Here is a 12,523-nt window from a genome sequence, read left to right on the forward strand (position 1 = left end):
GTAAAATCTTCAAAATTCGACCGATGATGCTTTTGTGCATGCTCACTGGAGTACATCTGTATCTACAGGCTACAGTGTGGTGTCTTGATTACTCAAATACTGTGTGAAAAAATTTCACCACGATTGGGCAAATATCTAGGTAAATGTCAAACACAGTTGTGGGAGGAACTTACTTTTGATGCATTGTCTATTAACAAGATTGTCAGTGGTCAATGATGGATTCTGTGGCGTGCTACCGGTCTAAATTACTGACCTGTCCTAGCCGTGTTGTTGATGTAGGTTCAAATGTATCGAAGGCTATGTTTTCCTTTGCGTACATGAGCAAAAGAACAGAATCATGTACCAGGGTTTTGGACGGCCCCACTGTAGAAAATTCTTCAAAGCGCTGACTACTCCGATTAATCATCCATACACCATTTCCTTTCAGTGTCTAATCACTTCCTTAGACGTGCGAAAACTTTACGTTGTTTTACAGAGGTTGCATTTCATTTAATTTCTGTAGCGACTGTAAGGACACCTCTCTCTCTCTCTGTCTGGGCTCTGTGATAAGGTCTCATCCATGCGTGTTGGGTGAGATGATGCTTTACATTGTATGCCAATACCATATACCGTCAACAGAATAAATCTGAGAAGTGAAATACCAATCATGAGGAAATCATAGAAGTGTTTATCTCACAAGTATTTTATTCATTTGGTTTGATTGGTGTTTTACGTCGTATATAAGAATACTTCACTTATACGAAGGCGTTATGTTGGGAGGAAACCTTACAGAGCCCGGGAAAACCCACGATCAATCTGCAGGTTGCTGACAGACCTTCCTACGTACTGTCGGAAAGGAAGCCAGCGTAAACTGGACTTGAACTTACAGCAATCGCGTTGTTGGAAGGCTACTGGGTCATTGCTTTGTTCTGGAGTGCTGATCCCGTGGCGACAGAGGGCCCCGTATGTCTTTTATGTATGTGTATATATGAAGCTTGATCGCATAGTAGTCTATTACGTTCTTACTGTATACGTTAATTTGCTGCGAATCTGAACCAGTTACATTGTAGTTGCAAATCTAAATGAGCTGTGTTCAGTTTACACAGATGTTCACAGCATGTGATCTAAAAGATAGGCCACACAGTAGCGCAAAACCAAGCAGCTGTCGATTTCTACAGGGTAATCTGCTAGTCATACGAACCGATTCAACACAAGGACGGACAATGGGATTAAATATATCAGCACTATCACATACTAATCCTTGGAGGTCGAGGTGAGGAAAAGATGGGGGTGATTGGCTAGTGTATTTAATCTGTATTTAGACTACATTCGACCTAAAGAACAAATGTGAACAGTACTAACAACACATGTGTGTAAAGTGTAGGTTGTTTTCTGTGAATATGTATGTCCCACATGAGATAAGTGGTTAAACACTTCGCCTAATGATATACACTGAATTAGGACAGGTACAATTTTTGACTAACTTTAATATCTTGCATGTTTTCACGCAAAGAAAAAAACAATAACAACATATTAACCGCGATAAATCTTTGATTTTTTTACTACTGTTTTGCATAAGCCAAAGGCTTGATTCCGACAAATCCTGTCCAGGTGATCCGGTCACGAGCTCAAATCTCGATTCTGTGTCTTTTTATCTGAACGATGTTATCAACTGTGGACAGGTTGAGTATCCCTGCTATTACTTTTCAAAGTTTTGCTTTCCAAAGGGGGGGGCAGTATTCTTCAATAATATTCCCAATTATACAACTCAAGCCTAGCCTGTACTTTCAAAATCAATAACACCAGGAATCTGGTAATCAATCAATTAATGAACTATTCAAATAATCAAATCCATCCATGAACAACTCAAGCATCAACCTCATCGATCAAATAATTGATTATTTGCCCTTTTAATTCATCCATTGCTCATGTTACATTCTCATTACAAAGACTACTGAGATATAGGAAGGGCGAGATTGTGAGAGTCGTATTATAAGAAGTGTATTATGTAGAGCGGAAGTGTACAAAGTGCCGTGAATGGTCTCCCACTCAGCCTTCCAATAAAAAATGTTCTTTTTGGGTGATGGTAGAAAAGACTAGAAACAAAAATAATAACAATAAAAAATAATTACAGATAACAAGATGACCATGATTCACATAATTTTTATCTTCATGTTTCTTTTTTCTTGATTTTTTTTCACAACATTGTAATAGCATCACAATCATCGTGATTAGCACTAGCTAATCGTGTGATGTGAGGAACAAGTGGGTGTCGAATGGATAAGGCCGTTTATTTGAACTACAACTGACCAGCACGAAAAGGCCAGTCGATCAGTATTAACACTATGTTATCTCTAGTGTTTGACCCACACGATGTGTTAGTTGTTGTAGGCAGGTGTGGAGGCACCTGTAGTCTCATTACCTAAGGGGGTCATATAACACTCCCAATGATCTTTAATTGACAAGGCTATTGGGGAATTCTGAATGATTATTCCTCAACACTAGTACGGCAATATTTGCAGCTGTATTCTACCCAGAACATTTTCAAAAGAGGAAACAGTAAATGATCTTAGATACGATAAGAAGAATATCCAAAATCAAACTTTGAAATTCTTTGAATCAGTTAAAATAATACTACTGTAAGATAAAACCCCCAAACCTCCAACATTTGTATACAGAAATATATTAAAAAATTATATTTTATGATATAGGCCGTCGCCATTAACGCTGTCAGATAGATGCGCTTATGACAAAAAACAAACAAATAGACTGATGTATTGTGCAGAGGTATATTTGCATATATGTATTTACTAAATTGGGTTGTTCTCTCCGTACACAAGAAAATTGTACTTATACATGATGGCCATCAGGTTCATAGGTGGAAGAAACTGAGGCTAGATCCCTGACGGTGGATACCTTGTGATACTTAATGCTAGATGCTTGATGTTTCACACCGAATGCTAGATACCTGGTTCATGATAGATACCTGATGATATATATCTGATGATAGATGCCTGATGATATATATCTGATGATAGATACCTGATGATAGATACCTGATGCCAGATACTTGATGCTAGATATCTGATACTAGATACCTGGTGATAGATACCTGATGCTAGATACTTGATGCTAGATATCTGATACTAGATACCTGATGATAGATACCTGATGCTAGATACTTGATGCTAGATATCTGATACTAGATACCTGATGATAGATATCTGATGATAGACACTTGATGGCAGATTCCTGATACCGTAGCCGAAAACAGCCTGAAATGGTTCAAAGATGCAATTGATCAAAGACATATTGATCCGGTACTTTATCTAGCTGGGCGAAGGTGTGTATCATACCACACTTCTGTAAGTCATCCAGTGTGTTTTATTATTCCATCCAAAATTCCTGATAAATTTATATCCAGCATCCTTTGCGTTTGTTGTAAGGACTATTCTGAGGGCAGTCGACGTGCAGGTTAGAGGACTTAGATTTCCCCCACATCGGTCCCATTTCACACCAGGGAGTCACAGGAATCCAATGACTCTTCCCCTTAATGATGAAACAACCCCAAAAATAACGAGTAAAATGCAACAGTAGTAATTAAAAAATGCAACCCAGCAGCATGTGAGAACCTTGTTATAGGCCTACAGGGGGTCGTGTTTTGCCCATAGTATGTGGCCGTTTGCCGCCTATCGCGCTGTCGACGCTGCTCTGGTTTTGCTCTCTATGCTGTGCGTCTTTAGTTATGGTGCATATCAATATCTCACATATAACATCACATTGGCACTATTTCAAACCACAGAGTCCCATACATCCTCTGTGCCACTGTAAGGAATAAAGAATTATTGACAGAAATCTTATTTAATCAAACGCAACGCACTTCGGTAGACATTCTTATTTAGTAGTATTTATTTATTTGATTGGTGTTTTAAGCCATACTAAAGATACACTTATACGACGGCGGCCATCATTATGGTGGGAGGAACCGGGCACAACCGGGGGAAACCCCCACAACCATCCGCAGGTTCGGTAAACATTCTATTCATTAAAATAATTCTTTACCGAACACGGTTTCTTCACAACACATGTAACAATTTTTGAGCTTGGAAATCCAAGACTGGTCGTACAACAGTGGTCAGATGTGTAGTTAGCAAAATGGTTTCTACACCGCACAAATCACCACCCCAGTGTCTTTCTCACACTAAGTATGGGTGTTAAATCATAATCGCATATGACTGTGATCTCTAGTTGAACTCGTACATGAATTCGTTTGTTGGCGAGGGATGGATGTGGATTAGGGTGGGGAATGGAATATTTGAATACACACTTCACACGCTTTAGACTCATTTTGAATACAGTTGATTCTCTTCTTAATTAGGATTTGTTTTTATGTGAAAGACAATAATAGCAAATGTTCTTGGATAAGACGTACGCCTGATTAAAAAAAAAATATCTTTGCTACGTCGTTGACCAAGACATATAGAGACGCATCACCTCTTACAACTGGCAACCTGCGGTTTTCCCCGGCTATGAAATATACTTGAGTACGGCGTAAAACAGCAATCAAATAAATAAAATAAAATGGCTTTTGTTACCTGTATCTTGGCGCTATGGTTGTGCGGTACAATCTGGTTGGATAGGCCTTGTATCAATCTTTAGCTAAACAGCGCAGTTGTATAAAATATTGAGTTACAGTATATAGAATATAAGCGAAAGTGTACAACAATGTACAGTCACAATAGCGTGTGCGTTTATTTATTTATTTGATTGGTGTTTTACGCCTTATTCAAGAATATTTCACTTATACGACGGCGGCGAGCATTATGGTGGGAGACCCAGGCAGAGCCCGAGGGAAACCCACGACAATCCGCAGGTTGCTGGAAGACCTTCCCACTCACGGCGTGTGCGTTTAAAGAGACGACAATATCACATCTAGTCGTAAGTCGTAAGTCAGTTGCTTGTATAGAAACACGCTTCAAATAGGGAGAAATGATTTCATTAATCTTTGTCCACTTAATTAAAACATTTCAGCTTTGTACAGTTCAATAAAAAGGCTAGTTAACGCCTTCGTGCCATAGGGCATGTTGGTAAACGTGCACTGCAATGCGCTTATTTGGAAATCTAGTCGACGTAATTTTAGAATGCACAATAAATACACAAAAGAGTGTCGACAGAATAAACACATTTTCTTTCAGTGATGTGATTTGAGCAGATTTTTCTATGAACATTATTTTTACTCGCTTCAGGGATTCAACGTCACTTTCTACGTCGTCTCCGATTTACCTCGCCTTTGGTTGTGGTAAAGCAGTCAAATTTTAAAAATGTTGGCACAAGCAAAGACTTTTAACGTCTGGGTGAGGCTGGCAAGTTGAACACTCTTTTTCGTAGAGTTATCAACAGGAGGCGATGAGTTTGGATAGTTTCATGTTTACAGGCCCACGGCATTAGTGAGAGCCACGGGCGACCTTGCATGACCATCTTGCAGTGAGCAGGTGATAAAACGATGTGTATATGTAATCATGGAGGTGTGAACACAATTAAGATGATTGCTCACACGTTTGAGCACACGTGATAGGCCCAAACAGAAACTCAGTTAAGGATTTTTTGATCTGGTTTCTAACACATATTGAGGTATGTTGATAGGCGAATGGCTATATACTCTATACAAATAGCTTGGTTTACTCTGGGCACTCCGGTTTCCTCTACCTCCTAATCCTGATCACACTATGAATCAAGAATATATCTGTGGCGTTTAACATCTGGGAAGTAAACACCAAAAACCCAGAGTACTAGCACTGGGGCAGAAAATTGCTTGAGACTGAACTGCTTGGTTTCCTGGTCGAAATCGGTCTTCATTTTATATATTTATAATATATTTACGTCTTCAGACGTCGCAAATAAGTAAAAGGATATAGGTGGAATTAATGAAAGTCGCTATGACAGTCAGGTAGATGTAGCGTTACACCGGAATACATTCATTAAAACCATGCTGGCTAAATTCTTTATTGATCCTGGACGAAACTAGCTCTTACAATGTTTTAATTGACAGCCTGCGTATACCTCAAAATTTATCAATGCCTCGGCCCATTTTGTAGTGTGCGTGGATGCTTTTAATAAATCAGCAATAAAAACTATCGGCTGCTTAGATGCTTTTATGGTAATAACGGTCGGCAAACCACCAAACATTTACATCTCGTTTCTGGGTTATTCAGACCTTCGGAGAGATGCGCAGCATTACCCAGTTTATGTCAATCTGCGCAGATAATCATTTTCGAAATAATTGCAGTCGGGAGCAATGCAAAGATAGTGGATATCATTTAGAAAGTTGTTTAAATATCAGCGTTATAATTATAAGGGTACACCACAGATTTTAGTGATGAAAACTGACCACTCCGTTTAATTAGGACTAATTGTGAACCTTTTGTACACAGCGGCATAATTTGTCCTTGACACTAAAACGACTACAAGTCTTTCCATTGATTAAAATAATATACATGTGTTCCAAAGCAGCTGGGAACTGTGTTGTGGTCGAATTTAATTCTGTATCGTCTCTCAAAATGGCTCAATGTTATTTGATTAATCTGAAAACATCTGTGAGAAGCGCACTCATGGGTAATTCGTGTAAGGTAGACTACTTTTCAATATGAATATGAATTCACATTTAAGAAGGCTCTGTTTTAGCAGAGCTGATATCAGCGGGAGGCATAGGAAAGAATGTGCTGTGTAGGAAAATATGGTGGGGAGGAGTGTGTGTGTGTTGGGGGGGGGGGGGGAGTCGGGGATGTGTGTGTGTGTTGCGGGGGGGGGGGGAGGGGGTCCTGGTGGATGAGGAGGAATGAATTGTGCTGGTGCAATGAATCACAAACGCTAGTCACCTGAAATCTCAAAATAAGTATTGTCTGAATAAACACTAGTTTGACGATCACATATACTCATATATAAAAGCAACTTTATCCACAGTCATTCAAACTCCGTCTCTGATCACGACAACACCGTTATTTCTCAAGGAAATCAGTTACCATTCCATGCTACGGTTCGTTATTTCACGACCTTTCATTTTTAACCAACCCTCGTCCCGTGGATTTCTAAAAACGACATTGGCAAAATGACTTCCGAGCTTAATGAAAATGATTTCTCAACCCGAGGTAAACATTAATCTTTATTTTGAATATACTGATTGGGACGCTTCCTTACAGGGTTTGTTACCTACATTGTTTTTTTCTTTGCAAGATAATCAGGTTTTGCGACATTTTCCGCAATAATTCCACACCAAGAGTTCGAATCTGACTTTTGTCGATATTGTTTGACCATCCTTGAATGAAAGGTTCATCTTGACCATACTCTCTTAAAACGGAAATCTTAACTATTCAACATTTCCTAGGTGTTACAGAGACACAAAACGTTTAATGCTATATAATGTGAATGCCAACATTTTTAACTTTTTCACCGCGAAATAATAGGTTGCAAGTTATAACATGATGTTCCATTCAAAGATTTTAGCATTGATAATGCAAAATACAACTCCGTAAAGGCGAAATTGACATTAGACATTGGTAGATTACAACATTTTTTTAAACATTTCTGTAAACTATTACACTGAAATTACTGTCTTTATGTAAGCGTTTGTGATATGCTCCATTCAAGTTTTCATCCTTCATCCCTTTTACAGGACAGGGAAAAGTCAATCAGCTGGGTGGTCGATTCATTAACGGTAGAGCCTTGCCCACACCTGTGAGGAGACAAATCGTGGAGCTGGCTGCCCGGGGGGTAAGGCCTTGTGTCATCAGTCGTCAGCTCCGAGTCTCACACGGCTGTGTCAGCAAGATTCTTCTCCGCTATCAAGAGACCGGAAGTTTTCTACCAGGAACAAGTCGACGAAGAAGAAACCAGATATCCACAGAAAAACAAGACAAATCGACAACATCTAATAAATCAGCGACCAAGGAGCCAGCGAGACTTTTGGCATTCTCTGAAAGTCCATGTTCAGATGATATGATCATTCAAACTTCTCAGAGCTCACCGCTTAGAGGTAAGTCAGTTATAACAGTCTAATTTAAATGAACCACATTTTTCTCTTTATTAAGCTCTTTTTTTATCTTCTGTAGCAGTACATTAGAAAGAGAACAAACTACATGCAGTTGACCTTGCTAATAATGAAAATAAAATAGAATCATAAATTTTACATTGGCTTCCAGAGATTCCCAACGGTCGACGTCGGCTTCAGTTGCGGAGGAACAGAACGAATTTCTCTGAGGAGCAAGTGGATGAACTGGAGAAAATATTTGAGCACACTAGCTATCCTGATGTGAATGCGAGAGAAGAAATAGCTCAGCAGTTAGGGTTAACAGAGACTCGGGTACAAGTCTGGTTCAGTAACCGACGGGCCAAACACAGGAAAGTGGAGTATGGACGATCTGCATCTGGCACCAAATGCTCTGTTTCTGAAACGGAAATAGTAACTGGCTCACCGAAAATTGATGACAGTGCTAATTTCATTGCCGGGCTTCTGTTAGACGACACCGATGTGCTACAATCCATGGAGATGAACATGATCCCGGGTAAAGGTGAAAACAGCCATTCTCCTGGCCACCACGGGAACAATCTTTTGGAGATGAAAGCGGGAGTATCGCCATTCTCATGCGCACAACGGGTCTCAAGAACATTGGAGCATAGCGTTGTCAAGTCCCCTTATCACCCGAAATTCTTCCCATCAGTCGACTCTTTCCTGTCGAGTACGCCGATATCAACCAATTGCCAAGTGATCGATAATAGCTGTTCTTCGATCAACAATTTTGGCAGAAACACCAGTTACCCAACAAGTCCAGTTTCTAACACCGCAGCAGAGTTTACTATCTGGCCTCAGAACGTTGTGGAAGATTCACCTGTGCAGACGTATCAATTGTCTTCAATTATCTCCTCTGAGTCAAGTGGTCACATGTCTTGGGCCAGTGGTGAGTGTTCGGAAAGAGCCGAAATGATCCAATACGTCACGGACTCTTCTATATCTGGGTATGCCTCGGGCGAAGGTCATAGTTCTCCTCATAAAACACCACCAAATTTGAGCTATTTATGCAGAGATGCAAAAACAAACCAAGTGAGCGGAGAACGTCTTGAGAAAATGTTTGCATTCGGATCAGCGGCATCGCCTTTCATTGAAGACAGGTCAGAGGCAAAAGGATCCTGGTCATCTTGTATGTTTCAAGGAGCGAAAGACATAGGTGCTTCCGAAAATGGTAAATATTCAATGTTTTGTAATTAGCAGTTTATTAAATCAACGTTACACATGAATAAAATCAAATTGTACAATATACTCATGCAGGAGATGAGATTTATAAATAAGAAAAACTTCAGCCAAATTACTTGAAAAGTTAGATCATTTCAAGTAGCACAGCTGTAGCTTTCCTATGATGAACGAAGGCGCAGTAATTCATTGTATTTGATCGCCTGACAAATTTCTCAATATAAAACAATGACGAAGTATGATCTGCAACGAGTGCGACACCGTTTAAATAGAATACTAGATCAGTAATGGCTTTGACCAGTATGAATGATAAGGCCCACTGGTGCAATTACAGAAGATAGTGTAAATAATCGATGGATTAAGTATTAGTTCTACAGAAATTTACCTTTTCTTGAAATGCTTTCTTCTCACAGGGCCATTATCTATTTTTGATGAAGTAGAAACCATTCCTACAAGCACTCCTGAATCGCTCAGATCGGACGTCCAGAATGATGTTGTTTGGCTACAGACAGATTTTATGGATTTAATACCGTACATACAGGTATAAAATCATCAACTGATTGTCACCTGCAAGTATTTCCCGTCTTTTGTAAATATTATTGTACAATTATCAGAATTAACATTGTCTTCCTCGTCACTCTGGTTATTATTACGATCATGAGCGCCGTCAGAATCATTGATATCGCCACCAGCAGTATCATCATTGTGATCCTCAATCAACGTTCTCGCCATCAGTATGATCGTCGTCATCAGCGCCATCAGCATCACATCTGATGGTTACGATGTGATCCTCATCGTCATCATCCTCATCATCGTCATTAGATGGCAGTCATTAGAAAAGTTCTGTGCGACATAACATAAGAAGATGGAATCACAGATTGCAGAAGCTGGAATGTTTACAGCAGTGTATATACCGTGGAGTTACATTCAAGAAAACGTTGGTAGCGTGGGATTTAAACATTTTGTAAATATGTGCAATAAATAATCTATTTAAAAAATGTTACTGAATATTTGAGTGTCCCACTGTATTATAAGTATATGCAATAAATCCCATGATTTTTTGCCATGAAATCCTTATGTTTTTTATGCATTTTGACTTTAGTTTTGCATTATTCCAGCAGACCAATTCTATTGCCCTTCAGTATCGCTTATACCAGTAAATCATTTAAAATAAAAATAGGAACCTTAGCCGCAATGGAACGATTTGGGGCAAAGCTGCGTGGTCATTCCTGCTCGCGACAATATGTATGACAAGAGCAATTCTCAAACCAGCTTGGATCCCGGTCGCCAGTGAAAGTGAAAATGTACCCTAACTAATGCGCTGTTTTCAGTTTGTTTATGGCTTTGATAATTGTTTAATCCAGTGAATCCTTCAGACAGTTAGTTAACCACCGCACTGTTTACAGTGCGATGTTTAAACAGGGAGCCAAACTATCGATCAAAATTATCGTGTGGAGGCTGACATTATGACTTCACGCAGTCACAACTAATTGCTTTGCAAAATGCCCGACTGCTAAGTGTACCACGCTTGAGGAAAAGCTGATAAAAGATTTGTCAGCATCCTGGACCCAAAGAATAAATCCTTTACATGCTCTCAAACGATCAGTTTTTGTTGTACGCTCAAAAATCTATCTGTTATGCTAGAATGTATTCTATTATTATAAAACAATATTGAGTCATATTCAACATAATATGCTGTCGGCGTGATAGAATTGTTATGTTAAGTTGATAGAATTATTGTGTTATGTTTGTTCAGACTAATTGTCTGAAGTAACAGAATAATTCTTGCATCACTCAGATAACAGACTTTCTGTTAGATTTAACAGAATTATTTTTTGAGTGTAGCTTTCAACACGGTATGGAAGAATTCTGTTCTGGAGTTCTCATGGAACCATGAAAATTTTAATGGACTAGTGATACATGTGTGCATTTGGGTAACAAAATATAGATATACACGCCTTACAATAACGCACACTGTATTTGCGTGCAAATTTTACGTGTATGGAATTGCCAAATGTAACACCTGTACATTGTGACGTTTGGATTTATTACAGAGAAAATTGTTTGTTTACTCAACTAATTCACCTCACCAGGGAAGCAATAACCAAATAAAATAAAAGTGATACAACTAACTGACAGCAGATCACAGCAGTTATATAAGATCAATCAGATAACGCCATTTTTTCGAGTGAACTGTCATTATGGCCTGTAATTTATGCATTTTATGAGTTGAAAAAGAAATTCGTATGCCAGCCGTCAACCATGATATACGTTCAGATTCAGTGCTCGCAAGGGAATTTCCCGAAACGATCATGTCTCATAGCACTTGGGTCAGTCGTGCTCTGATCGCTGGTCTGGCGTTACCTGTACAATTCAAACATACCTAAATGTATAGGTACGGAAGCGAAATTTTTCCAGTTTGTGTGTTGTCCTTCAATTTAAAGGAAAATACAACAGTTAATATAAACTTAGTTATTTCGGAAGAGGACGGAAATAGGCCTAAACGGCAATAGCCATTTAGCCATGTTATGGCCTAAATAAGTCCACGAGCCATTGAGTCTGTAAGCTTATCCCTTAATCATTCAGCATATTCTTTGAACTGTCAGTAATACATTTTTTATGCTTGCTTGTTAATAGATCAGAATGTTCATCTAACACTTTGTTAAAAAAAACAGATAGAAATTTAAGATGTGAAGACGATGATCGGTTTTACGTGGTCTTTTAACGATCAAATTTGATAAAAACCAGAGAGGAAATTTCTGCCAATTTGGCTTGCTCATTGACAAACACAAGTGAGATAACTGCAGCTTGAAAGAAGACATCGATTTTTCATGTCATGGACAAAGAGCTTATGGGCTAACAGCAGAAAGAATAGAGGACATATCTCTTCTACATATCTTCCCATCCATTAGCGCCCTAATGCAGCAAAATGACACAGGTGCCCCTTACCAATGCGATCGCTGTGAGTCCAGGTCATGCTGGCATCATCTCTGATCGAAGGGAAGGCCTGAGAGCAACCAGAGGATGGTGGTGGGTTTTCCCCGGACTTTGTCCGGTTTCTTACCATCATAAAATTGCTGGTTGCCGTCGTGAAATATTCTTGAGTACGGCGTAAAACCCCAATCAAGGAAATCAATAAATGTATTTCTTCCGTACATGTAAAATAATGCCTTGCTAAACATGCTAAAACATATTGGCAAAATGGCAAATTGCTACTTTTCGAGGTAAACGTTTACGACAAATTGGATCACTTATGTAGGCCTAAACTTCAGACTTGTAGGCCCAGCTGTGCGCTTGTATAAC

The sequence above is a fragment of the Liolophura sinensis genome, chromosome 9 (assembly GCF_032854445.1).
Source record: "Liolophura sinensis isolate JHLJ2023 chromosome 9, CUHK_Ljap_v2, whole genome shotgun sequence".
Lineage (NCBI taxonomy): Eukaryota > Metazoa > Mollusca > Polyplacophora > Chitonida > Chitonidae > Liolophura > Liolophura sinensis.